Below are 26,084 nucleotides of genomic sequence, written 5' to 3' on the forward strand. Positions count from 1 at the left end.
TCAATCATCAGAAAAAACGTTATGTTATGTAGCTGACTGACATTAGCGATGTGCTGATGTCAGCAGTACATAACTCCCTGCCTGCCGCTGCCGCCGTTCTCTTAAAATAAAGACTTATCATATGCTAATGAGCCTCTAGGTGCTATGAGGGCGTTCCTGCAGCACCTAGAGGCTCCGTCTATTCACCCTTTGGCAGTGGCACGCCCATGTCCAGTTGATTGACGTCCGAGTTCTCCTCTTCGTCCCGTAAATCCCGCGCCTGCGCCGAATACTAAACGGGACGGCGCAGGCGTGGGATCAGGGGCGTAACGATCGCGGTGCGACAGCGACCAAGGGTGGAGACGGGACATGGTTGGAGGCGGGACATGGGCGTGGCTGGAGGCGGGGCCTGGAAGGGGGCCCTCCCTCCCTTCTGTTCGTGTTTGGCTTGAAGAAAAGGTGGCAACCCTACTCCCGAGCCATTTTAATTTTTTTGCTGTCAGTGGGCTGGCTCCAGTAACAGCAGGCAGTGTGGGGGCGGCGCTCACTCACTGACGTCACACGCCTGCTCCTCCCACTAGGCGGCGCAGGCGCGTGACGTCAGTGAGTGAGCGCTGCCGCCCGCACTTGTTACTGGAGGGTGGAGGGAGGAGGCAGGAGCTGAATGTAAGGTAGTATTTTAGTAAAGAGATGAGCGCTGTGCCTGTGCTAAAATTAAAGTTACTGTCTGCAGCCTGCACGGCTGCACCGATTTATTAATGTATACTACTGTGAGTGGCGGGGGGGGGGGATCTATATGGATGACGTCATGACGGCACTGTTATAGGGAGGGCGGGGGATCCGTGGATGGCACTGTTATGGGGGGGGGTCTGTCATGTGGATGACACTTATGGGGGGGGGGCCGGGGGGTCTGTGGATGACACTTATGGGGGGGATCTGTGGATGGCACCATTATGGAGGGGGATCTGTGGATGACACTGTTATGGGGGGGATCTGTGGATGACACTGTTATGGGGGGATCTGTGGATGACACTGTTATGGGGGGATCTGTGGATGACTGTTATGGGGGGGATCTGTGGATGGCACTGTTATGGAGGGTATCTGTGAATGGCACTGTTATGGAGGGTATCTGTGAATGGCACTGTTATGGAGGGGTATCTGTGGATGACACATAGCATAAGATGCTATATACGGTATGTGTCATCCACAGATCCCCCTCTATAACAGTGCCATCCACAGATCCCCCCATAACAGTGCCATCCACAGATCCCCTCCATAACAGTGCCATCCACAGATCCCCCCATAACAGTGCCATCCACAGATCCCCTCCATAACAGTGCCATCCACAGATCCCCTCCATAACAGTGCCATCCACAGATCCCCTCCATAACAGTGCCATCCACAGATCCCCTCCATAACAGTGCCATCCACAGATCCCCTCCATAACAGTGCCATCCACAGATCCCCTCCATAACAGTGCCATCCACAGATCCCCTCCATAACAGTGCCATCCACAGATCCCCTCCATAATAGTGCCATCCACAGATCCCCTCCATAACAGTGCCATCCACAGATCCCCTCCATAAAAGTGCCATTCACAGATCCCCTCCATAACAGTGCCATTCACAGATCCCCTCCATAACAGTGCCATTCACAGATCCCCTCCATAACAGCGCCATTCACAGACGACCCCCCAGCGCCATAAATATCACTTGTAGACAAATCTGCATGTTGTTTCAAGGCGGCGTCTGGGGAGGGGCCAAGGGCGGGGCCAGGGGTGTGGCTGAAGGAGGGATCAGGGGGTGGAGCTGAAGGGGGCCACGTCATGTATGCTGTACGGGGCCCCATGATTTCTATCAGCGGCCCTGTCCGTAGCCCACCTCCTAAACTCAGAGCAATAAATCTCAGTGGAAAAATCACCCCGACGAAGGCCGCGCAGCTTGGTTTCAGTTAGAAAGGTCCGATCCTGTTCATCATAGATAATACCCAAAGCTTTGAAAAATTCATCTACCGACCGGAGAGACTGCGAACCAGTCGGCAGAGAAAAAGCCCATGACTGAGCATCCGACTTAAGCAAGGAAATAACCACACTGACTCGCTGTTTCTCATCCCCAGATGAGTGTGAACGTAACTTAAAATACAGTTTGCACGCCTCCCTAAACAAAATGAAATTATCACGTCCCCCAGAGAATCTGTCCGGGAGGGCAACTTTAGGTTCAAGACAGGCCTGGCAACCACCACCACCACTAGGACCAGCAGCCTGTAGTCTCTGCATCTTTGAGACGGTCGTACAGCTGACCTCCAGTGCAGCAATAGGATCCATGGCTGCACACAAACAAAAAATGACAGTTTTGGTGGTTTATAATGTCACGCTTCGGTGTGGGAGGGAAACACCACACATATGAGGGTAGGGGGGAACAGGAAATCAGGCCTGAGAACTAGGAAAGGAAGATGGACACCTCTTAGTAAAACCCTAGCCAAAATCCTGACTGACTACCAGTATGAACAGACTCCAGAGGTAGGTGTGTTCATACACAGGAATACCTAGAGTTCTATCTAACCTTATAGGACCCTGATACTAATGGCAGGGACAAGACTACCTGTTCCTCCAAAAGGAAGGACAAACAGGAGGAGTCTCCTTAAAGGGAACCTGTCACCAGTTTTATTGCCTCCTAGCTAAGGGCAACATAAATAAATGACTGATTCTCTTAGCAAAATGCTGCGTCACTTTCTTTAATTGACCCAGTCAATCTGCCAACATCTTGTATTGAAAAGCTCCAGCTCATAATGATGAGTCCTGAATATTTATGAGCTCCTGACTCTTCCTGCCTACCTGCTGCCGATTGACAGTTATTGTCCATATGAATCAGCAGCAGGTGGGTAGGAGAGTGGCTATAGCTCTGAATTAAAAAAAACGCTGGACTCACTGACATCACGCTGGACTCAAATCAGCTCATTAGCATGCGGCATGTGGCATCTTTGTGTGTATGTTATGAGGTAACCATCTGTCACACCAGTAAGTGAATACATCTAAGGTACTTTTTAGTAGTTAATGATTGTATATAATTAGTTAGATTATAATCAAATATCCACATGACAGGTTCCCTTTAAGGCCTAATACAAACAATAGGGAAATGCAACACACAGAACCCAAGCAAAATACAAAATGGAAAGGAAAGACTTAACTTCAAAGGAGCAATGAAAGTTCCAGGAACTCCGCTGAGATCCACACACCAGCAATCCACAATTGAAACTATAAACCGCACAGCACTGTGGGAGAAGCAACTATAAATATGGAAGGTTAAATGACCACATAAGCAACACCTGAGGCAAAGGGTGTGGCCATACCAGAAACAACACAGACACATATTGATCCGCACGAAAAACCTGTCAGATCAAACCACGTGTTGCCAGTCTCACCGATCTCCTACCACCTGTCGCGCGAACGTCCATGACAGATTCCCTTTAACCCCTTTTGGACCAGGCTCATTTTCACCTTAAGGACCCGGCCATTTTTTGCAAATCTGACCAGTGTCACTTTATGTGTGAATAACTTTAAAACGCTTTTACTTATCCAGGCCATTCTGAGATAGTTTTTCATCACATATTGTACTTCATGACACTGGTAAAATGGAGTCAAAAAAATAATTTTTATTTATAAAAAAGTTCCAAATTTACCAAAAATTTGGAAAAATTAACTAATTTCCAAATTTCAATTTCTCTACTTCTTTAATACATAGTAATACCTCCAAAAATTGTTATTAATTTACATTCCCTATATGTCTACTTCATTTTTAGATCATTTTGGGAATGCCATTTTATTTTTTGGGGACGTTACAAGGCTTAGAAGTTTAGAAGGAAATCTTGAAATTTTTCAGAAAATTTCTAAAACTCACTTTTTCAGGACCAGTTGAGGTCTGAAGTCACTTTGTGAGGCTTACAAAATAGAAACCACCCAAAAATGACCCCATTTTACAAACTACACCCCTCAAGGTATTCAAAACTGATCTTACAATTTTCTTTAACCCTTTAGGTGTTCCACAAGAATTAATGGAAAATAGAGATACAATTTCAAAATTTCACTTTTTGGGCAGATTTTCCATTTGAATAATTTTTTTCCAGTTACAAAGCAAGGGTTAACAGCCAAACAAAACTTAAAATTAATGGCCCTGATTCTGTAGTTTACAGAAACACCCCATATGTGGTCGTAAACTGCTGTACAGGCACGCAGCAGGGCGCAGAAGGAAAGGAATGCCATACGGTTTTTGGAAGGCTAATTTTGCTGGACAGTTTTTTTTGACACCATGTCCCATTTGAAGCCCCCCTGATGCACCCCTAGAGTAAAAATGAAAATTTAGGTCACGGACCGCAGGGATTAGAAATTTCCGAAAGCGCTGCAAACTGCAGTTCTGATCACCGCCTGCTGCACGGCGGTGATCGGAAATACACATGATGTACCGGTACGTCATGTGTCCTTAAGTACCAGGACATCATGATGTACCGGTACGTCATGTGTCCCCAAGAGGTTAAACATGATGCCATAGGTTATCATTTCACTGTGTTGTGATGGACAGCTATTGAACTGTTTTGTGACTGTGACATGTTGAACTTCAGAAGAATACACCGGTTTGCACATGTATTAAGCAAATATATTGCTGCATTTGTGGGAGGGGAGGCTGATTACAAGGCTATTTATACGTACCTGTGGGCCCAGGCTGGCTGATTACTAGGCTATTTATAGGCACCTGTGGGCCCAGGCTGACGCTGATTTCACTACCTCTGAGTCAGCTCTAGGATACAGCAGCATGGTGTGGAGGCTCCTTACGGCTGGGCGACGGCAGAATGTCTCAGGAGGGCGCTGGTATTCATGGTAGGATCGGAGTTGTTTGAACGGGACCCACACTGTGGTCCGTGACATGTAGCACTCTGGGATGAAGCAGAGTTTGGGCGCTAATGGTCGAACGATGGTTGTTAGTATTGTTCGTCCGGCTATTCAGAGGCCTGGTGGGGCCATTGCATACAGTTATTGGGGTAGTATGTGCTTAGAGTAGGCATGGTTGTATGTTTTCTGATACCTGGTTTACATGCGGGGCGTGTGTCTGCAGTTGGCTCAAGCTATGCATGCTGTATTTAAGTGATGGTAAATGTGGATCAATGGTCGATTTAAAAATAAATAAATGCAGCAGCATCGTGCGGAGGCTCGTTCACGCCTGGGCAGCGGCAGAAAGTGCCAGGCGAGTGCTGGTGTTCACGGTAGAATCAGACTTGTTTGCACGAGACCCACATTGCGGTCTGCGCATATGCTGGGACGAAGCAGAGTTGGGCGCTAATGGTCAAATGACTGTTGTTAGTACATTTTGTCCGGCTGTTTAGGGGCTTGTTGGGGCCTATTGCATATTGTTATTGGTGTTAGCATGTGCCTAGAATAGGTATGGTCGCATGTTTTCTGATACCGGTTACATACGGGACGCGTGTTTCCAAGCTACGCACGCTGTGTTTAAGTGATGGTATTTTATTAATTTAGCTTTTGGAAGGGTCATGTATCAATGGTCGTGTAAAAAACAAAACAAAAAAAAACCGCAGCTTTGTGTGGCAGCTCGTTCACTCCTGGGTAAACAGCAAAAGGTGCCAGGCGAATGCTTTCGCTCACGGTAGGATCAAACTTGCTGCACAGGACTCACACTGCGGTCCGCAATTTGCAGTGTTCTGGGACGAAGGGGGTTTAGGCGCTAATAGTCGGATGATGGTGGTTAGGATTGTTGCCCGGCCGTTTCTATAAACATTATTTTATGGGCAAGCATGTGTCAGCGGTTCCGTGCTATGTTTATAGGTACACTATATGTCAATTAATTGGCGTTGCATCAGGGTTTATGTTTCAACCACATTTATGTTTTTCTTAGGCCAACACGAGGTGGTGTTGTGGTGACCATCGATATAAAAAAAATAATAATGAAAACACTCCTGCAGCATCATGTGGAGGTTCGTTCGCGCCTGGGCAATGGCAGAAGGTGCCAGGCGAGTGCTGGCATTCACGGTAGGATCGGACTTGGTTACACGGTCGGTGACTTGTTGCGCTGTGGGGCGAAGGGGGTTGGGCGCTAATGGTCGAATGATTGTGGTTAGGATTGTTACCTTCAAAGCTACGTCCGTGTGTCTGCATTTACATTTTGTCCTATACGCCATTCACTACTAGAGCTGCGTTCATGCGTCCGCTGTTGCATTACATTAATACTCTACTCACTTTCAGATTGCATTCATACGGCTGCTTTATACCATGCTCTTCATGCTCATACTCAGCGCTGTGCCCATACCATGTTTTTAGGCACCACTCGCATCCAGAGCTGCAATTCACCCACTTGTTCTTACATCATGTGTTATACTCTGCTTCCACTTAAAGCTGCATTTCTTTTCATTGCTACATTATGGTTACTCAGTATTATTACTAGGGCAATCAGCACACCGCTCTGATACAGCTCTTCCGATAAACATACAGTAGCTGCTTTCTTTTCAGGCTTCTGTTTCTTTCCTCGGTGGCTTGTTACATTCCATAGGCCTACCTTTTCTGTTCACTTCGAGAAGAGAAGAAAAAATAAACAATTTTGTGGTCTTTAGTCCTGGTTTGCATTTACTCAGACTGGTCTCCTTTACTTCTGGTTCACATTCACTCAGATTGGTCTCCTGCCCCAGTTAACCAAATAGCTCCCTAGCGGTCAGTGGGCCAATAGGAGTAAGTTCCTACTATGTTTTCACAGTTTTTCATTCGTTTGTCACGACAAGGGTTTTCTCTTAGCGAACTGCAATGCCTCTGGCTCTTGTTTTTCTCCTATCTGTTTCAATTTCACGGTTCGCAGTTGGTTTAATGTTTCGTTTATGCACTTGGTTCGGATCTCTAATGTCTATGCATTTTCCATTAGGTCTGGCTCACGTTTTAATTACTTATCGTCACTGTTCAGTCTCTTGGCTTCGGGGGGCATCATGGCTTCGGGGGCCCGATGACCGTTCTTCATGTTGTTCGTTAGCGGTACAATATGGTTGTAGGCTGGTTAGCGTCCTAGGTTCATTGTCGGAGAGGGTCATGGTTATGCGAGTCCCCAAATCATACTGGTGCTGCATAAGTGGTTTATATTAAAAAATAAAAATAAAAAAAATCCACCATTAGTCTCTCACGCATGGCTTCTCCGTTTTAGTCTCTCACGCATGGCTCCGCCATTAGTCTCTCGCGCATGGCTCCGCCATTAGTCTCTCACGCATGGCTGGCTTCTCCGTTTTAGTTTTACACATATAAGTCCACCATTCGAGGCCGGCTGCGTGGTCCCACCACAAGTAGGTTCCATGTCTTTTTCTGCCTTCAGACCTGCTCGCATGGCTCGGTCATCTGTGGCTCACAATACAATTTTTCTTGTGGTGGCTCGCACACGTCGCTTGTGCCATTAGAGCCTCACTCACATTATTGTTTTTCTGACTTCTATTTTCTAGGTTGTTGGGTCTTCATTGTTTACTTTATAAGCAGTCATCCCAAGCCTGCCTTTGCGGACATCACCTTCTCCCAGGCATGCTTACTTCATCTACAAGCTTGGGCTGAGGATGTTGGTGTCCGGCCTAAGTCCTGGGTATCGGTCTATCTTTCAGTAGGAGGTACAGTAATAAGGCGCAATTTACGAAGTCTGTCATGTCTACAGACCCGACAAATCCTATCACGACTACAGGTGCAGCATACATAGTTTATCACGACCTTAAGCTTATTTCCTGTCACAACTGCGGGTATGGTGTGTACGTTCTGTCCTTATTACAGGCAACATTAGCTCGTTAGTCGAAATAGCCATGTATTCCTGTTTATGGTTCCCCAGGCCTGGTGGGTTTGCACATTTCGCTTAATCTACTGCTAGAGTAAGACGGCATACGCCATGTTCTAACTTTTGGGTCCTTTATATATAAAAAAAAAAGTGTGGCCAGAGGAATAAGTAGAGGTGAAGTATTTTGCCACCAGGAACAGTTGGTGTCTGATCAGGGCCCTTAACGAATGGTTGGAGTTCATTTAGGCCCTTCCAACAGATTCACCATTGTTTGTTTCAGTCTGCAGCTCTCAGGATTCAGACCTTCTCGTAATATGTTCATATGTTGTTTGTCAACATAGGAGTAAATTGTTTCTGGTTACCGGCCACTCTTTCAATCGCATCAGCATTAGCCACCTCCAAGAACGATGTGCCGGTGCACATGACAAAGAGGTAAGGTAGATGGAAGTCACTGTGATATATGCGGTATATTCCGCACCTTCATCGTGAAAGGTCTTTTGCGTTCAACAGTGGGTGTCGTAATGGTATGTATATATTTACTCTAAACTAAGGTCTGCTCTTTTTGGCCCCTTTAGGCTGCCCTACCACAGCAGTTATGGCATAACTCCACTGCTTGTTGTAGATACGATTAGATAGGTTAGGTTCACCTTTCTGATAGCCGATCCAACCACAAGTTATGTTAGCGCATGTTCTCCCTGCACTTAACGGGAACCTGTCGCCTCTACTATGCTACCCTCACTGAGCGTTTCGAAATGTTCATTGTGTTACCCTAAACATATAAATTACACTTTTAATTTCATTTGCAGACGAATTCAATAAGTATTATGCATTTTTGTACTTCCCGCCTTTTATGCAAATTAACATAAAAGAGTCATATCTTACTTGTCTGACCAGAGAAGAGTCATATTTTCAAGCTCTGACTCATCTCAGGTTAATTTGCATATGTATCAAATCGGTATTTTTTACACAATAAAAGCACACAGAGCTATGGGGACTGGGTATTGCGGATGTGCTAGCGGCCATCTAGCAACCCATGTCCTCAGCTCTATACCCAAAATCCTGGTGACAGGTTCCCTTTAAAGGCTATGTACACCTTGAGAGGCAATTTTTGTTTATGACTGCATTTTTGTCATTTTTGGCAAAAAAAAAAATTTCAATTGGCCTTTATAAAAAAAAATATTGAGCCATTCTGTCAGAGAGCAGAGATAAGGAGCCCCTTAGCTCCTCAACTGACAGAAAAGAGAAAATCCACAGGCAACTACTAGAGCATCTCAACTCTTTACAGATAAAAAGGGATTCCATATTTTTTATAAAGACCAATTGAAAAAAACATTTTAGATAAAAAAAAGTACAGTGCAATAATACAAAATTGCCCCCAAAGGTGTACATAGCCTTTAAGTGTGCCATGCAACTTATAATGATGTTGACACGCCATGTTTTTTACAGTATGTAATGTGATATGTTACTGTACATGTTACACTACTGAGGAAACATCAGCTGGGGTACCATAAAAGGAAAAATGCCCTGTGTGCACAGGCCCTGGCTGTCTAATGGGAAATATTGCAGACCCCCTGCAATGGCATGCTAAAACTCTGGGGGGTGCAATGGACATTGCAGATGAGCTGCACTGAGGACAGCAATAGTGCACTGTGGATATAGTGCACTGTGTAATGCACTGTAATGTTTATATTATGTCAGAACTTAGGTTATGCTGCCAGCTGCTTGCCAATGGTATTATTGCTGATGGACAATATGTTTTGTGGATGCACAAGGACCTTTTAATCTTGTGACTAAAGATGAGCGAATGGATTTGCTTGAATAAAATTTGTTCCTCACTCAGCCTGCTTGATCAGTGAGAGGTTGTCCCCTGTTGCTCAAATGGACTCTCCTCTTCTCATTAATTGACAGCCAGCCCAGTCAAACTTAAGCCTGGCTGCGGGTTTGAGTAGCAGCACAAGCGCAGGGTCTCTGCTACTGCTACCTAAGACAGCCCCTCACTGCTCAAGCAGGCTGAGGAACAAATTTGATTAAAAAAAATTTGCTCATCTCTTTATGGACTTATTTAGGTCCTTATACCATAAATGTCCAGATAGGAAATTCCCTATATCACTAGGATATGTCACAAATGTCCAATAGGGGCAAGTACCACCTGTGGGACCCACTTATAGTTCAAGAATTGGGCCATGTCATAAAAAGAGAGGATGTCATACATGCCATGTTTGCCATGTATAAAAGCTTGTGAGACCCGGGTAAATGGAAGTTCCTTTGGGTCATAAGGGTGGAATAATCCTTGGCTGCAGTCACGTGGGGGCAGTGAGGTCAGCTGGTTCCTGGTCTCTCCAAACATATTGGCACAATGTGACCCCCTTCAGAAAAGACACCGCCTGCTGGTTTACATGGGCTTATGACTTGTAGCCAGCCGTGCCCCTCCCAGCCTATGGGTAGGGTCCACCCATCCTTCTGTGGTGCTGGGAGCAAATAACCCATAAAACCCCTTAGGGCTCATAGCCCCAGACCAAAATGTTGCAGGAAGATGGTTCCGGGTCCAATTGATCTGCTTGGGTTCCGGCTACAACTAGAGTCCAAACATGGTACCGGTATTTGGTTTCTGTGGAGAGATATGGATATCGGTTGATTCATAATTCCTTATGAAATGTAGGTGCCAACATGTCTGGAAGGTATCATTGATCCTGGCAAGGGCTGATACCTCCTGCTGGGGGGTTTTCCTGCAGGATTTTGCTTGCCTCTAAACTGGCTGATTGAGGTGTGACATTCTCCACCTGGGGCCTCCTGGAAGCCTGGACCCCTGGGGCTTTCTTCCTGGCTAGCTGACAATCAGATGTCTGGGGGGTGGGAACTTATTTTGCATGTACCCTGATGTACAGGCCAAAAGGTGAATCAAATGACAATCAGTAAATAATAATCAATTTTCCTCACAGCAACTTAAAATTATCCCAGTGAAATCTGTCCTCCAAAATCTATGTTGCTCCTTCCCTTCTGCACCCTGCCATGTGCCTACACAGCAGCTTACGACCACATATGGGGTGTTTCTGTAAACTGCAGAATCAGGGCAGTAAATATTGAGTTTTGTTAAGCTGTTTAACCACCTCAGCCCCCCTAGCTTAAACACCCTTAATGACCAGGCCACTTTTTACACTTCTGACCTACACTACTTTAACCGTTTATTGCTCGGTCATGCAACTTACCACCCAAATGAATTTTACCTCCTTTTCTTCTCACTAATAGAGCTTTCATTTGGTGGTATTTCATTGCTGCTGACATTTTTACTTTTTTGTTATTAATCGAAATTTAACGTTTTTTTTGCAAAAAAATGACATTTTTCACTTTCAGTTGTAAAATTTAGCAAAAAAAACCACATCCATATATAAATTTTTCTCTAAATTTATTGTTCTACATGTCTTTGATAAAAAAAAAATGTTTGGGTAAAAAAAATAATGGTTTGGGTAAAAGTTATAGCGTTTACAAACTATAGTACAAAAATGTGAATTTCCGCTTTTTGAAGCAGCTCTGACTTTCTGAGCACCTGTCATGTTTCCTGAGGTTCTACAATGGCCAGACAGTACAAACACACCACAAATGACCCCATTTTGGAAAGTAGACACCCTAAGGTATTCGCTGAAGGGCATAGTGAGTTCATAGAACTTTTTATTTTTTGTCACAAATTAGCGGAAAATGATGATTTTTTATTTATTTTTTTCTTACAAAGTCTCATATTCCACTAACTTGTGACAAAAAATAAAAACTTCTATGAACTAACTATGCCCATCAGCGAATACCTTGGGGTGTCTTCTTTCCAAAATGGGGTCACTTGTGGGGTAGTTATACTGCCCTGGCATTCTAGGGGCCCAAATGTGTGGTAAGTAGTTTGAAATTAAAATCTGTAAAAAATGGCCGGTGAAATCCGAAAGGTGCTCTTTGGAATGTGGGCACCTTTGCCCACCTAGGCTGCAAAAAAGTGTCACACATGTGGTATCTCTGTACTCAGGAGAAGTTGGGCAATGTGTTTTGGGGTGTCATTTTACATATACCCATGCTGGGAGAGATAAATATCTTGGTCAAATGCCAACTTTGTTTAAAAAAATGGGAAAAGTTGTCTTTTGCCAAGATATTTCTCTCACCCAGCATGGGTATATGTAAAATGACACCTCAAAACATATTGCCCAACTTCTCCTGAGTACGGCGATACCACATGTGTGACACTTTTTTGCAGCCTAGGTGGGCAAAGGGGCCCACATTCCAAAGAGCACCTTTCGGATTTCACCGGCCATTTTTTACAGATTTTGATTTCAAACCACTTCTCACTCATTCGGCCCCTAAAATGCCAGGGCAGTATAACTACCCCACAAGTGACCCCATTTTGGAAAGAAGACACCCCAAGGTATTTCGTGATGGGCATAGTGAGTTAATAGAAGTTTTTATTTTTTGTCACAAGTTAGTGGAATATGAGACTTTGTAAGGAAAAAAAAAATCATAATTTTCCGCTAACTTGTGACAAAAAATATAAAATTCTAGGAACTCGCCATGCCCCTCACGGAATACCTTGGGGTGTCTTCTTTCCAAAATGGGGTCACTTGTGGGGTAGTTATACTGCCCTGGCATTCTAGGGGCCCTAATGTGTGGTAAATAGGCAAATGACCTGTGAAATCCGAAAGGTGCTCTTTGGAATGTGGGCCCCTTTGCCCACCTAGGCTGCAAAAAAGTGTCACACATCTGGTATCCCCGTACTCAGGAGAAGTTGGGCAATGTAATTTGGGGTGTCTTTTTACATATACTCATGCTGGGTGAGAGAAATATCTCGGCAAAAGACAACTTTTCCCATTTTTTTTATGCAAAGTTTGCATTTGACCAAGATATTTATCTCACCCAGCATGGGTATATGTAAAATGACACCCCAAAACACATTACCCAACTTCTCCTGAGTACGGCGATACCAGATGTGTGACACTTTTTTGCAGCCTAGATGCGCAAAGGGGCCCACATTCATTTTATGAGGGCATTTTTAGACATTTGGATCCCAGACTTCTTCTTATGCTTTAGGGCCCCTAGAATGCCAGGGCAGTATAAATACCCCACATGTGACCCCATTTTCGAAAGAAGACACCCCAAGGTATTCAATGAGGGGCATGGCGAGTTCATAGAAATTTTTTTTTTTTTGGCACAAGTTAGCGGAAATTGTTTTTTTTTTTTCTCACAAAGTCTCCCTTTCCGCTAACTTGGGACAAAAATTTTAATCTTTCATGGACTCAATATGCCCCTCATGGAATACCTTGGGGTGTCTTCTTTCCGAAATGGGGTCACATGTGGGGTATTTATACTGCCCTGGCATTCTAGGGGACCTAAAGCGTGAGAAGTAGTCTGGAATATAAATGTCTAAAAAATTTTACGCATTTGGATTCCGTGAGGGGTATGGTGAGTTCATGTGAGATTTTATTTTTTGACACAAGTTAGTGGAATATGAGACTTTGTAAGAAAAAATAAATAAATTTCCACTAACTTGGGCCAAAAAAATGTCTGAATGGAGCCTTACAGGGGGGTGATCAATGACAGGGGGGTGATCAGGGAGTCTATATGGGGTGATCACCCCCCTGTCATTGATCACCCCCCTATAAGGCTCCATTCAGATGTCCGTATGTGTTTTGCAGATCTGATCCATGTATCAGTGGATCCGTAAAAATCATACGGACATCTGAATGCAGCCTTACAGGGGGGTGATCAATGACAGGGGGGTGATCAATGACAGGGGGGTGATCAGGGAGTCTATATGGGGAGATCACCCCCCTGTAAGGCTCCATTCAGACGCCTGTATGTGTTTTGCGGATCCAATCCATGTATCCGTGGATCCGTAAAAAACATACGGACATCTGAATGCAGCCTTACAGGGGGGTGATCAATGACAGGGGGGTGATCAGGGAGTCTATATGGGGTGATCAGGGGTTCATAAGGGGTTAATAAGTGACAGGGGGGGTGTAGTGTAGTGGTGTTTGGTGCTACTTTACTGAGCTGCCTGTGTCCTCTGGTGGTCGATCCAAACAAAAGGGACCACCAGAGGACCAGGTAGCAGGTATATTAGACGCTGTTATCAAAACAGCGTCTAATATACCTGTTAGGGGTTAAAAAAATCGCATCTCCAGCCTGCCAGCGAACGATCGCCGCTGGCAGGCTGGAGATCCACTCGCTTACCTTCCGATCCTGTGAACGCACGCGCCTGTGTGCGCGCGTTCACAGGAAATCTCGCGTCTCGCGAGATGATGCGTAAATGTGTGACTCTGCGCAGGGCTGCCGCCTCCGGAACGCGGTCCTGCGTTAGGCGGTCCGGAGGCGGTTAACGCCCTTGCTGACTTACAGGAAAAAAAATTATTTAAATGGAAAATCTGTGGAACACCTAAAAGGTTACAGTGTAACTGCCGTTTTATTTTTTTATTCCCTAATGGTATAGTACACCCTGCTATATAAGTGCTTTAAAATTTGATAATTTTCAGTTTTACCTGCTAATTAGAGTTGAGCGAACACCTGGATGTTCGGGTTCGAGAAGTTCGGCCGAACTTCCCGGAAATGTTCGGGTTCGGGATCCGAACCCGATCCGAACTTCGTCCCGAACCCGAACCCCATTGAAGTCAATGGGGACCCGAACTTTTGGGCACTAAAAAGGCTGTAAAACAGCCCAGGAAAGAGCTAGAGGGCTGCAAAAGTCAGCAACATGTAGGTAAATCCCCTGCAAACAAATGTGGATAGAAAAATGAATTAAAATAAAAATTAAAAAAATAAAAATGAACCAATATCAATTGGACAGAGGTCCCATAGCAGAGAATCTGGCTTCACGTCAGCAGAGAATCAGTCTCTTCATGCCATAGCAAAGAATCTGGCTTCATGTCAGCAGAGAATCAGTCTCTTCATGCCATAGCAGAGAATCTGGCTTCATGTCAGCGCAGAATCAGTCTTCATGTCATAGCAGAGAATCAGGCTTCACGTCACCCACCACTGGAACAGGCCACTGTCACACATTTAGGCCCAGGCACCCAGGCAGAGGAGAGAGATCCCGTAACAGGGAATCTGGCCTTATGTCAGCGCAGAATCTGTCTTCATGTCATATCAGAGAATCAGGCTACACGTCACCCACCACTGGAACAGGCCACTGTCACACATTTAGGCCCAGGCACCCAGGCAGAGGAGAGCGATCCCGTAACAGAGAATCTGGCCTTATGTCAGCGCAGAATCTGTCTTCATGTCATATCAGAGAATCAGGCTACACGTCACCCACCACTGGAACAGGCCACTGTCACACATTTAGGCCCAGGCACCCAGGCAGAGGAGAGCGATCCCGTAACAGAGAATCTGGCCTTATGTCAGCGCAGAATCTGTCATGTCATAGCAGAGAATCAGGCTTCACGTCACCCACCACTGGAACAGGCCACTGTCACACATTTAGGCCCCGGCACCCAGACAGAGGAGAGGTTCATTCAACTTTGGGTTGCCCCGCAATATAATGGTAAAATGAAATTAAAAATAGTATTGAATGAGGAAGTGCCCTGGAGTAGAATAATATATTGTTAAGGGGAGGTAGTTAATATCTAATCTGCACAAGGGATGGACAGGTCCTGTGGGATCCATGCCTGGTTCATTTTTATGAACGTCAGCTTGTCCACATTGGCTGTAGACAGGTGGCTGCGTTTGTCTGTAATGACGCCCCCTGCCGTGCTGAATACACGTTCAGACAAAACGCTGGCCGCCGGGCAGGCCAGCACCTCCAAGGCATAAAATGCTAGCTCTGGCCACGTTGACAATTTGGAGACCCAGAAGTTGAATGGGGACGAACCATCAGTCAGTACGTGGAGGGGTGTGCACAGGTACTGTTCCACCATGTTAGTGAAATGTTGCCTCCTGCTAACACGTTCCGTATCAGGTGGTGGTGCAGTTAGCTGTGGCGTGGTGACAAAACTTTTCCACATCTCTGCCATTCTAACCCTGCCCTCAGACGAGCTGGCCGTGACACAGCTGCGTTGGTGACCTCTTGATCCTCCTCTGCCTTCGCCTTGGGCTTCCACTGGTTCCCCTGTGACATTTGGGAATGCTCTCAGTAGCGCGTCTACCAACGTGCGCTTGTACTCGCGCATCTTCCTATCACGCTCCAGTGTAGGAAGTAAGGTGGGCACATTGTCTTTGTACCGGGGATCCAGCAGGGTGGCAACCCAGTATTCCGCACACGTTAAAATGTGGGCAACTCTGCTGTCGTTGCGCAGGCACTGCAGCATGTAGTCGCTCATGTGTGCCAGGCTGCCCAGAGGTAAGGACAAGCTGTCCTCTGTGGGAGGCGTATCGTCATCGTCCTGTGTTCCCCCCCAGCCACGCACCAGTGATGGGCCCGAGCTGCTTTGGGTGCCACCCCGCTGTGAACATGCTTCATCCTCATCCTCCTCTACCTCCTCCTCATCCTCGTCCTCCTCGTCCTCCAGTAGTGGGCCCTGTCTGGCCACATTTGTACCTGGCCTCTGGTGTTGCAAAAAACCTCCCTCTGAGTCACTTTGAAGAGACTGGCCTGAAAGTGCTAAAAATGACCCCTCTTCCTCCTCTTCCTCCTGGGCCACCTCCTCTTCCATCATCGCCCTAAGTGTTTTCTCAAGGAGACATAGAAGTGGTATTGTAATGCTGATAACGGCGTCATCGCCACTGGCCATGTTGGTGGAGTACTCGAAACAGCGCAACAGGGCACACAGGTCTCGCATGTAGGCCCAGTCATTGGTGGTGAAGTGTGTCTGATCCGCAGTGCGACTGACCCGTGCGTGCTGCAGCTGAAACTCCACTATGGCCTGCTGCTGCTCGCACAGTCTGTCCAGCATATGCAAGGTGGAGTTCCACCTGGTGGGTACGTCGCATATGAGGCGGTGAGCAGGAAGGCCTAAGTTACGCTGTAGCGCAGACAGGCGAGCAGCGGCAGGGTGTGAACGCCGGAAGCGCGAACAGACGGCCCGCACTTTATGCAGCAGCTCTGACATGTCGGGGTAGTTGCGAATGAACTTCTGCACCACCAAATTCAGCACATGCGCCAGGCAAGGGATGTGCGTCAAACCGGCTAGTCCCAGAGCTGCAACGAGATTTCGCCCATTATCGCACACCACCAGGCCGGGCTTGAGGCTCACCGGCAGCAACCACTCGTCGGTCTGTTGTTCTATACCCCGCCACAACTCCTGTGCGGTGTGGGGCCTGTCCCCCAAACATATGAGTTTCAGAATGGCCTGCTGACGTTTACCCCGTGCTGTGCTGAAGTTGGTGGTGAAGGTGTGTGGCTGACTGGATGAGCAGGTGGAAGAAGAGGAGGAGGAAGCTGAGTAGGAGGAGGAGGAGACAGAAGGCAAAGAATGTTGCCCTGCGATCCTTGGCGGCGGAAGGACGTGCGCCAAACAGCTCTCCGCCTGGGGCCCAGCCGCCACTACATTTACCCAGTGTGCAGTTAGGGAGATATAGCGTCCCTGGCCGTGCTTACTGGTCCACGTATCTGTGGTTAGGTGGACCTTGCCACAAATGGCGTTGCGCAGTGCACACTTGATTTTATCGGACACTTGTTTGTGCAGGGAAGGCACGGCTCTCTTGGAGAAGCAGTGGCGGCTGGGAACAACATACTGTGGGACAGCAAGTGACATGAGCTGTTTGAAACTGTGTGTGTCCACCAGCCTAAATGACAGCATTTCATAGGCCAGTAGTATAGAAATGCTGGCATTCAGGGCCAGGGATCGAGGGTGGCTAGGTGGGAATTTATGCTTTCTCTCAAATGTTTGTGAGATGGAGAGCTGAACGCTGCCGTGTGACATGGTTGAGATGCTTGGTGACGCAGGTGGTGGTGTTGGTGGTACATCCCATGTTTGCTGGGCGGCAGGTGCCAACGTTCCTCCAGAGGCGGAGGAAGAGGCCGAGGCGGCGGCAGCAGCAGAAGAGGCCGAGGCAGCAGCAGCAGAAGAGGTAGCAGGGGGAGCCTGAGTGACTTCTTTGTTTTTAAGGTGTTTACTCCACTGCAGTTCATGCTTTGCATGCAGGTGCCTGGTCATGCAGGTTGTGCTAAGGTTCAGAACGTTAATGCCTCGCTTCAGGCTCTGATGGCACAGCGTGCAAACCACTCGGTCTTGTCGTCAGCACATTGTTTGAAGAAGTGCCATGCCAGGGAACTCCTTGAAGCTGCCTTTGGGTTGCTCGGTCCCAGATGGCGGCGGTCAGTAGCAGGCGGAGTCTCTTGGCGGCGGGTGTTCTGATTTTGCCCACTGCTCCCTCTTTTGCTACGCTGTTGGCTCGGTCTCACCACTGCCTCTTCCTCCGAACTGTGAAAGTCAGTGGCACGACCTTCATTCCATGTGGGGTCTAGGACCTCATCGTCCCCTGCATCGTCTTCCACCCAGACCTCCTGTTCAGTCTGCACACTGCAGAAAGACGCAGCAGTTGGCACCTGTATTTCGTCATCATCAGAGACGTGCTGAGGTGGTATTCCCATGTCCTCATCATCAGGAAAAATAAGTGGTTGTGCGTTAGTGCATTCTATCTCTTCCACCCCTGGGGAAGGGCTAGGTGGATGCCCTTGGGAAACCCTGGCAGCAGAGTCTTCAAACAGCATAAGAGACTGCTGCATAACTTGAGGCTCAGACAGTTTCCCTGATATGCATGGGGGTGATGTGACAGACCGATGGGCTTGGTTTTCATGCGCCATCTGTGCGCTTTCTGCAGAAGACTGGGTGGGAGATAATGTGAACGTGCTGGATCCACTGTCGGCCACCCAATTGACTAATGCCTGCACCTGCTCAGGCCTTACCATCCTTAGAACGGCATTGGGCCCCACCAAATATCGCTGTAAATTCTGCTGGCTACTGGGACCTGAGGTAGTTGGTTCACTAGGACGTGTGGCTGTGGCAGAACGGCCACGTCCTCTCCCAGCACCAGAGGGTCCACTAACACCACCACGACCATGTCCACGTCCGCGTCCCTTATTAGATGTTTTCCTCATTGTTCCCGTTCACCACAATTTTGAGAATGGCAAATTTGGGAATGGTTTTTCAACCCAGAAAAAAAAGTGTGCTTTTACGGTCACTACAAATAACTTGACCAGCTAAAACAGTAGAGATTTGGTTAAATAGAGATGTGAGGCCTGTTTTTTTTTGCGCTGTGTGACAGGTATAGGTTTAATCACAGAATCAGATTTCTATCAGCACGCTAGCGTGTGTCTTAGGTTTTTCTGAATGACACTATCACTAGCTTCAATGTAAGATATTCTTTTTGGGATAGATTTCAAGTAGGCCTCAAATACCAGAAACTAGTTATTTTGAGAATGACAAATTTGAAAATGGTTTTTCAACCCAGAAAAAAAAAGTGTGCTTTTACGGTCACTACAAATAACTTGACCAGCTAAAACAGTACAGATTTGGTTGAATAGAAATGTCAGGTCTATTTTTTAGGCGCTGGGTGACAGGCTCAACTTGCCCCTGATGTAATATATGGCCAAAAAATAACCACACTGTTGATGGTTAAATGCACTTGGGTGACACAGGCTCAGCCTGCACCAGATGTAGTATATGGCCATAAAATAACCAGACTGTTGATGGTTAAAAGCACTTCGGTGACACAGGCTCAGCCTGCAGCTGATGTAGGATATAGCACAAAATAACCACACTATTGATGGTTAAATACACTTGGTGATAGCTTGTGCTGGCGCACCACAAGTCTCAAAATGGCCGCCGATCACCCCAGAAAAAAAGTGATCTAAAAACGCTCTGGGCAGCCTTAAAAAAGTGAGCAAGTCAATAATAGCACTTCAATGATCCACAGCTGCAGATCGATCACAGAATGAAGTCTTTTGGAGGAGTTAATCTGCCTAATCTCGCCCTAACATCGCAGCTGCAACCTCTCCCTATACTGATCATAGCAGAGTGACGTGCGGCGCTACGTGACTCCAGCTTAAATAGAGGCTGGGTCACATGCTGCACTGGCCAATCACAGCCATGCCAATAGTAGGCATGGCTGTGATGGCCTCTTGGGGCAAGTAGTATGACGCTTGTTGATTGGCTGCTTTGCAGCCTTTCAAAAAGTGCCAAGAAAGATCCGAACACCGAACCCGAACCCAGACTTTTACGAAAATGTTCGGGTTCGGGTCCGTGTCACGGACACCCCAAAATTCGGTACGAACCCGAACTATACAGTTCGGGTTCGCTCATCCCTACTGCTAATAACTCCCACAAATGCATGCTACTTTCCTATTTAGCAGCTCTCATCTCACAGCATTGCCATGTGCAGTCCGTCTTTTCAGTATTATAACAAGAGACTGAGGAGCTCTGGGAGGAGGAGCTCAGCCCTGACAGCCTGGAGCTGTGCTGAGGCAGAAAGTGGAGGGGGAGGGCTGCTTTAGATGTGATATCTTCTCAATGTTAGCAGCTAGAAATATGCCACTGGTCTTATTTAAATGCTGACAGTTCAGGCTTTCATACAAGACCAGCTCTGCTCCAAGCAACAGAGGAGAAATCACAGTTAGAAATAGAGTCGGGAATAATCGCAGGTAAAATCTGCTTTTACTTTCACTTTTAGTTTATTCACAGCATCCCAAATTCTATCACTGATATCTTCCTCTGTACTGACAGATTTGATTTGTCATTCTGGTATTGTCTGAAATCTTGGAATGTCAGCACACAAAGCCCAAATTTCTAGCTCGTACCAAACCAGAGACATAAGCAGCTAAAGTAGCCCCCCCTCTCCCTGTCAGTCTGGAAGAGAATGAGGGACAGCTGGCTATTAAGAGGTTAAAAGAAATGCTTACTGATTTTATGTAATTGCAGGGCTTGTCTCTGGTTAGCTGTATGTGAGGATACACACTGCTGTGGGTACTCTGGGAATTTATCTGCATTCTGATTGGTCCTGCTAGTTCATGTGAGGAGAGCAAGGGCTTATGTGAAGTGAGGGAAATACAGGATGGCCTCAAGGAAGGGCGAAGATCATCACAGGAAGAGCAGCAAAGGCCATCTTAGGAAGTTGCTGAAATAGAGGCACAGAGAAATACGGTTGCTAAGGGCTGAAAAACAGACATCAGAGAGGTAAAATTAGCTGAAAAATGCAGCTTCATGAATATCTTTCCTTTAGCATCACATTGGTTAGGAATTTCATTTTTGGTAGTGAAATGGCAGTTATACTTTAACAAAGTTCATCTAATCATATTTGAATAACTTGAGGGGTGTAGTTTCTAAAATGGGGTTATTTATGGGTGGTTTCTATTGTGTAAGCCCCAATAAGTAACTTCATAACCAAAATGGTCCATTAAAAAGCGGGTTTTAGAAATTTTCTTAAAATTGCATCTAAAATTGTACTCCATCTAACATCCAAAAATAAATAAAATGACATTTACAAAATGATGCCAACATAAAGTAGAAATAGGGGAAATGTAAACTATTTTGAGGTACTATGAGGTGTCACTATGTCTTAAAAGCAGAGAAATTAAATTTTTTAAAACAATCTCAGAATGGCTTGGATAAATAAAAGCGTTCCATAGTCATTACTACATAAAGTGACACGTTAGATTTCCAAAATTTGTTCCTTAAGGTGAAAAATTGCTGTCCTGAAGGGGTTCAACACACATGGTCTTATGAGATAAAAAAAAAGAATTAAAGTGTGTCTTGGGGGAACGTGATGGTTGGCAAGTGGCATTAGTGGCATGATGCAGGCTGCAGCAACAGCCTTACAGAGCATGATGGTAGGCAGACAGACAGTAAGTGGCAAGATGGGGCACCAGCAGCAAGGAGGCAAGGAGAGGTCTATTGATTGCATTCAGCCTGCCTGGACTGTGAGAAAATTTCGGTATTAATACAATAATTATGTACAGTACATATGCCTCCTCATGAAATGTAACCCCACCTCCCAATTTTTTTTATCAATTTCAACCATGTTTGCAGCAAGCCCCCTTTCCCCACCCAAACGCAAAAAAAAATTACATTTCAACCGTGTGGAAAGTGAGTACACACAAACTGACCCTTAGGCATTAGTGGCATCATGCAGGCCCCAGCATTGCCTGGACTGCGACAAAATGTTGGTATCGAGGCAGTAATCACGTACATTTATGCTGCGCCATTTAAGAAATTTAACCACCCCCCACCCCAAAAATGGATTAATTTTTTTTTTTCATCTGTAAGCAATGACATACAGAATTATAAAATTTCAACCGTGTGGAAACTGAATACACTTAAACTGAGGGTTGAGAGGCATTATTAGCATGATGCAGGCCGCAGCAGCAACCATACAGAATGTGATAATAGGCAGACAGCAGCAGTGGCAAGATAAGGCACTGCCAGCAAGGTGCGGTGGGCGAGGTCTATACAATGGAATCAGCCAGTGGAGTGTGTAAATCCTCCTGATTCCAGGCTTGGTTCATTTTGACTAGTGATATTTTGGGCGTTGCTAGATGCCCTGCTGCGCTGAAAACCCTCTGAGATTACACTGGAGGCAGGGCAATAGAGAGCATGTTCCAGTCTATCTGCCCAGAAGTCCATGAAGTCAGGGAACTGGGTATGCGACAGACTGGCCATAGTTTAAGTAGGCCTGAACCTGGACAATGAGGCGGGAGCTTTTGGCTTGCTGACTAGCCTCAGTCGGGTGTGGCACATCATGTTGAGGAGACTGCGTCAAGCTGCATGCACAGTGTGTCCTGGTAGCAGGGGCATCGTTGGGTCAAAACATTCAGGGCTTGAGCCCTGGATGTTTTGCCCAGTGCCCCAAATGTTATGCTGGCCTGGTAGCATTTTTTTGTTTTTATTCGGCTATTCCAGGGCCCTTTAATATTGATTGGACCTGGGGAAACCACACCACAGATTATCCCTCCACCCCTCGTGTACTTGTTCCGCTGATTCGCTACTTGCGGGCTGCGCGAGCATGAGTTCAGTCACTTCGGTGTGCAATCCTGTCCTGTGGCGTGTAATGTCGTGAGACCCACCGCGGGAGGTCACGGGTCTCGCGGGATCACGGGCGCAGGACGGGATTGCACACCGAAGTGACTGAACTCAAGCCCACAAGTAGCGAATCAGTGGAACAAGTACAAGTGGGGTGTGGGGGGGTGATCTGTGGGGTTGCCCAAGGTCCACTCCCCTCAATATTAAAGGGCCCAAGCAAAGATTTCTGCAGTGGTGAGGAAATTAAACATAACAGATATTGGAAAGTTACCGAATGTTGTATTATATAATGACTGCAGTCTGCAGTACTGCGCCTCATTTGCATAAACCAGAACACCCCCTTTAAGCATGCCTTTAATGTGCAATTTCAACACAGTGGGCTTGTGCCCCAGATGTTTTCAGACCCTAGAAACGCCTCATGGTTTTGCAGCTCCCTGGGTTAGCGGGCTGTGATGAGGAAGACAGCACTAAATTGTCACGGATGGTGTACAGGAAACAAGACAATGCAATATAATCAATTACTCACTGGATCCACAACTAAGGAACAAAAGGGAGAGCCCTGCATGGACCTGGCAGACTCTCCCTGACTGCTCAGCCTATGCGAAAACCCCAAAGGTGAATGGTCGCATATCCACGTACCTCGACTATCTAACACCTGAAGACCCTACAATAGTGAGGGGACACGACCACCGGCTCCCTACACAGACACGGAGGGAGTCAGGGTCACCTGGATCCAGCAGACAGAAAATCACAAATACATATACAGCACTTATCTTGCAGACGACTGGGAACTAGGAGCAGCAGGCATGCACACACACTCCAGGAAGTTGTATAAGCCGCACACTACTGCATTATGGGGAGGAATTTAAAGGGAAGCAATCAGTCCAACTGCATGACAGCTGAGATAGGCTAACGAGATGAGGAACTGAAACCAAAACAAAGAAAACTGAAGGAGGAGGTTCTGAACGGTTTCTGTCAGAGCTTCTCAGCTGTCTGGTTGTGACATAAATCCTTCGGGGCACACTCTGTTGCAAAGAACACCAGCCAGATGGCAGTTGAGGCGCCCTTGATGGTAATAGGAAAGCTTAGGGTGCTTTGATGGCTGGGCCCTTGTGATCATGATGCCAGCACCATAAGGTGCAATTAGGAGATAGAGTAGAATGATGAGAGAGGCAGTAGTTGAGCCAAACAGGAACTTTACTTGTAAGTTGTAGTCTTACAAGTATAGCATTCAATAGAAGTACTTTGTCTTACATGAAGTTGGTAAAGATGATAAAGCTGCAAATCCCAATTAGCAGGCTCTGTGAGGTGATGCTTAACCTATGCAGGAGTGATGATACTTTACTTGGTTCCTGATCTTGCTCTGGCTATTCAGTCTTGCAATAATATGGATCCTCTGGTACTAATAGTATACAACCCAAGGACGGCCTTCCTCATGGCAAGCAAACTCTCTGCTCCATTCTTTGAAAAGGTTGTCTGAACTATAGTCCAAGTGGCCTTGATTCTACAATGTTGGATTACTAAATCCTGCTTCTAGATTCCAAAAGTTCAAGTAGCCTATCTCCTGGGCAAGGCCCAGGAGAACAGAGACAAGTCTGTCTCCACTCCTCCTCCTAACGCCTCACTCTTAATGTCAACTCCTAACTTCCTGTCGCTGACCTATATAAATGGTGTTATAGTGACCTCTAGTGTTGGTAGTATGTAATGCATTTCACCAAGGAAAATACAGTGATTAGTGCAAGATGACATGAAAGGCATATAGCAATTAGTAATGGATGAACACCGGCCAGGACGATTCGCGAACGCGATCAAATGTTCGCGAACCGCAAGTTCGGAGCAGGCCCCATTCACTTTAATGGCAGGCGAACCTGAAAAACCTTCAGGTCATATTTGCAGCCACCAAATACTTACTAGAAGTGCACAAATCGTCCCACAACATGGACAGTGACATACTAGAGGGGGATCAATGGCAAACATTCCCACAAAAATCTGTATTTTAATCAGGGGCCATTTTTATGCGTCTTAAAGGGAAACTGTCAAAAATGTGCCCTGCTGGCGCCTAGAAACTTTTTATTTTAGACCACGGGAGTACAGGCCCCAAGCATTAGGCATTCACCGGACAGAAAACATCAAGTGATTATGTGGCTGGAGGTATATTAGACTGTTATTGGATATCAATTTTACTGCAGGCCAGTGGACTACAGGCCCCAAAAATTATTAATTCACCGTACAGAAAAGAACAATTGATAATGTGGCTGGAGGTACATTAGGCGGTCACCATATAACAATTTCACTGTTGGCCAGTTAGATTACAGGCCCCAAAAATTATGCATTCACCGTACAGAAAAGATCAAGTGATTATGTGGCTGGAGGTATATTAGACTGTTATTGGATATCAATTTTACTGCAGGCCAGTGGAGTACAGGCCCCAAACATTAGGAAGGCGCAAGGGTCCTTCATTGACAGAAGGTATGTGTCACCGAGATTTCTGGCCTCGGTGAGGTAAGAGCCGGTAATTTCATATGTCAGCGGAAGCTAGTGCTGGCTGACATGGTTTTTCTATTTAGTATGGCTGTAAAGCCAATCGGGGCCAGCTCTTACTGGATGCAGCCAAAGTGCAGGGTGGGTGGCTGCTCCCCACGTTCCAGGCCAGGTCTTGGTTTGGGCTATAAGACACAGGCAGCACTGTCAGGTGGTGAGAATTTACTCTTCTCTGACAGTGAATCCCTGTCAGTCTCTGTGTTGGGACCTGGGAGTAGCCCCCCTGGGAACTCATTCAGCATTGCGACCTCCTCATCTTCCTGCTCCTCGATGGCTTTATCAATGACACGACGCAATGCAAGCTCCAGAAAGTAGGCGTAAGGTACGATGTCACTGATGACGCCCTGGCTGTGACTGACCAGTTTGGTGATCTCATCAAAAGGCCGCAGAAGTCTGCATGCGTCGCGCATGAGCAGCCACTAGCGCGGTGGAAAAAAAAACAAGCTCCCCAGAACCTGTCCTGCTGCAGAGTTCGTAAAGGTAGTCATTAACAGCACGTTTCTGCTGGAGCAGCCTATCAAGGTGCAGTTCCAGTCCAGCGCAAATCAGACGTTTGACGGGCAAGTGGTGTCGCCGCTGAACATCAGCAAGGTGAGCCATGGCCGTGTAAGATCTTCTATAATGGCCAGAGATTTTCCTGGCCTGCCGCAAGACGTCCTGGACTAATTGCCAACAAATCGCTGCACGACTAAGTTCAAGACGTGTGCCATTTTGCCATGTTTCAGCGCGCTCAGCATATTGGCACCGTTGTCGCACACCACTTTACCAGCTGTCAAATTGAGCGGGGTTAGCCACTGATCGGCTAACCCCGCTCAAAAATAGTTCATGACCGGTGTGGCTCTTGGCTTCCAGG

This window comes from Bufo bufo, chromosome 6, assembly GCF_905171765.1.
Source record: "Bufo bufo chromosome 6, aBufBuf1.1, whole genome shotgun sequence".
Taxonomy (NCBI): Eukaryota; Metazoa; Chordata; class Amphibia; order Anura; family Bufonidae; genus Bufo; species Bufo bufo.